This window comes from Hemibagrus wyckioides, linkage group LG18 (assembly GCF_019097595.1).
Source record: "Hemibagrus wyckioides isolate EC202008001 linkage group LG18, SWU_Hwy_1.0, whole genome shotgun sequence".
Classification (NCBI taxonomy): Eukaryota; Metazoa; Chordata; class Actinopteri; order Siluriformes; family Bagridae; genus Hemibagrus; species Hemibagrus wyckioides.
Window position 1 is genome coordinate 1,077,501 of NC_080727.1, and position 3,206 is coordinate 1,080,706.

Consider the following 3,206-nt stretch of genomic DNA (forward strand, 5'->3'; position numbering starts at 1 on the left):
ATACTGGAACACAGACCATATTTTAATACCTTAAACTATAAACTGGAATGCTAGTTAGTCTTTCATCATTCCTTAATTGCTGGCTAACAGAACTACACTTCCACATGATACAGAGGCTCTACATGTTTACATTTATCTATCTATTTATTTACTTATTATAAAATTTGTGACTACGACTCAATTTTACATCCTTTTTATGAGAATATTCAGTGAAACTGCTGACCAGATATTAATCGATTTTTTTATTCTTCTTTTTTTTTTTTATTTAGTAAAATGTAAATGATGTAATGAAGCTTTTGTTTTTTTTTTACATTTGTTAGTTTTGATATTTAATAATTTATTAATAAACAGATAAAGGAAGTTGACTACAGAAACCGAGCTGCTGTTCCTCAGCTTCGTTAAAAAACTGAATTAAAGACTTTTTAACTCCTCAATGAAATTTTGTAAAATTCAGTGTTTAAAAAAATTCAGATTATACACAGACAGTGTGAGAATTTCTTTCAATTCTTTAAAATAACGAAACCCAGCCAGCAGTTAAGGAGTCAGTGAGAAAAAATCCAATGAAATTTCTCCTTTTTTTGTTCTATATTTTGTAAATAAATGTTGTATAGGATTGTTATATGTATCTGAATCCAGTATTATTATTATTATTATTATTATTATTATTATTGAGCATATATGCGTGTGTTTACATAGGGAATGATCTGTTTCTTTATAAAGATGTGAGTTAAAAGCCCGAGCGAGTCGGAGGTGGAGACACTGCGGAGGCGGAGACACTGCAGAAGTGGAGACACTGCAGCGTGTGCGGTTTCGGTTTTTCAGGAAACTTGAATTTTCTCTTCAATCTTTTCTTCTTACGCAGGAGGATGTAAAGATCTTTCTCTTTAACCTTCAGACTAAATGCCTGTAAATGATGAAGCACAACATTGAGTGGCGTGAGGAGAAGAGAAGAGGTTAATAATGCTCTCTGTCACGCTTTTATTCCTGAACACATACATCTGCACTTTCTATAAGCAGGTTTTGTTTCGTTTTGTTTGTTTTTTACTCTAATAACGCCCCATAAGCCTCTAATAAAAGCGCTCCTGATCTATAGCGAGTTATAAACCCTGTGGAAGCTGAAACACGTGATGTTTCCGGATCACTTCCCGTGCTTTTATACGTGTCTCAAAGCCAACGCTTTCTCATTTTATTTACTTTCCATGGATACATTTAAATAGAAGTCGTCACCATGGTAACCTTTAGTCTGGAGTTGTTTCTGCTGTTGCATTCAATGCAGTTCCATGGTTACATTTAGTCTGTAGTTGTTTCCGTGGTTACACTGAATCTGTAATTGTTTCCATGGATACCTTCAGCCAGAGATACATTTAGGCAGAATTCATTTAACTGACTAAAGATGTTTCCATGGTAACTACAATCAGAACTCATTGTCCATGTTACATGTAGGCAGATGCAGTTTCCATGGAAACGTTTAGTCCTAAATTAGTGGTCGCTATGGTTACATTCAGTCCGAAGTCCTTTCTGACATTGAGTTTAGTCTGAAATGGTTTCCATGGTAACGTTTAGCCAGAAGTGCTTCCTAAACATTTACTCTATAATCAGAGCAGGCTTCTAGCTGTGTAGTTTGTGTAGTTGTAGTAATTAATTTCACTTCTCATCATCATCATCATCATCATCATCATCATGGTCTTCATCATAATAATAATCATGTGTCCTGCACTGCTCCACACTGATGACTTTAAAGCATATTTCAGTTATATATTTAATATTTATTAGCGATTTGAAAAGTTTAGCACACTGTCATAAGTAGTATTTATTAGACACTAAGCTAGCTAGCTAATATCCTGACAGCGGAAGGCTTCATTAGCAGCTGCTGTATCGTTTATTTGTTTATAGAGGTAAATCAAAGCAGGGCGATTAAACAGGAGGTCTGTGGACGTTAGCATGTGTGTGTTGTCCGGTGAAACGTCTGGATCATTTCACCCTGGTTTCTTTATTTCCACTGCGTTACTCTTCATCGTTCTGACGGTCGATAAACCTTCACTGCTAATGAAGCGTCTTTGTGTTGACCGTGTTATTAGCCAGAGTACGAGAGCAATCAGGGCTTCTTGGGAACGTCAGCGCTGTAAATATGACGTCACGCTAAAAGCCCATCCTGTACATACACTTACACTTTCTAATGTTTTATACTTTACAGTAACGGCATGGACCACGGCAAAACGGACTGACCAATAATGTAAATATCTCGAGAAAAAAAACAACAACACGAGAGCCCTTTTTGCCGAGAGAGAATGTTCTGATTGCTTTGTGCTGCTGATTTTATGACTTTACTGAAAAGCGTATGAACTCTGACAATAAAATAATCCACTTCAAATACTGTGTACTCTGCTGTTTACTAAACAACAACATGTGAACATGTGATAGGAAGTTCTAGAGGAACGAGATAGACATGAATGATGGAGTTTGGGGGCGGAGTCATGGAGCAAAGAGAATTTTCTTTCTTTCTTTCTTTCTTTCTTTCTTTCTTTCTTTCTTTCTTTCTTCCTTCCTTACTTCTTTCCTTTCTTTCTTTCTTTCTTTCTTTCCTTCCTTCCTTCCTTCCTTCCTTCCGTCCTTCCTTCCTTCCTTCCTTCCTTCCTCACTCCTCCGTACACCAGGACCAGAACACACACCACTGTGCTAGAATTCAATGTGAGACTATAAAATAACATACACATCACTCTCATGTATGAACAGTACAGTGATTTAAAGTGCTCAAGTGGCTTCAGGTGAGCTCATTAGAATATTAGGCCACACCCACTGGCACAGTGAGTTCTAAAAAATGAAGCTGAGAATAAATCAGTGATAAACACTGCTGAAATTCCCACATGAGCTCCAAATCTGTTCCTCCGTTAGCATGTGGTGTGTGTGTGTGTGTGTGTGTGTGTGTGTGAACAGGAGGAGTTAATCACAGGTTTAAAAATGAAACATTGTGATAATGAAGCTCGTCTCCAAACCTGATCGAGACGTCGACCTTCTTTTATAGGAAAAAAAGTGTTGAAGGAGTAAAACACTGAGATCACGTGACACATCGTTTATGGCATTTACACACACACACACACACACACACACACACACACACATTAAAGTGGTAAATGTTTTTACACAGCTTAGCGTTGTAGCTGAAAGTTGTAAATTATGCTAATTTATGAATTAATGTTAGGGTTAAT

At 36.8% G+C, this 3,206-nt stretch overlaps 1 protein-coding gene across 2 annotated transcripts in view; it reads left to right on the forward strand.

Annotated features, from left to right (window-relative positions):
* LOC131369627 (gamma-aminobutyric acid receptor subunit beta-2) overlaps positions 1 to 2,371 on the forward strand; it is a 67,774-nt gene extending 65,403 nt beyond the window's left edge. For both annotated transcript variants that reach the window (XM_058416495.1, XM_058416496.1), the window contains one exon: positions 1 to 2,371. This exon is cut by the window's left edge and continues 972 nt beyond it. The gene's annotated coding sequence lies outside the window, so the exon portion shown is untranslated.
* Positions 2,372 to 3,206: the final 835 nt, after the last annotated feature.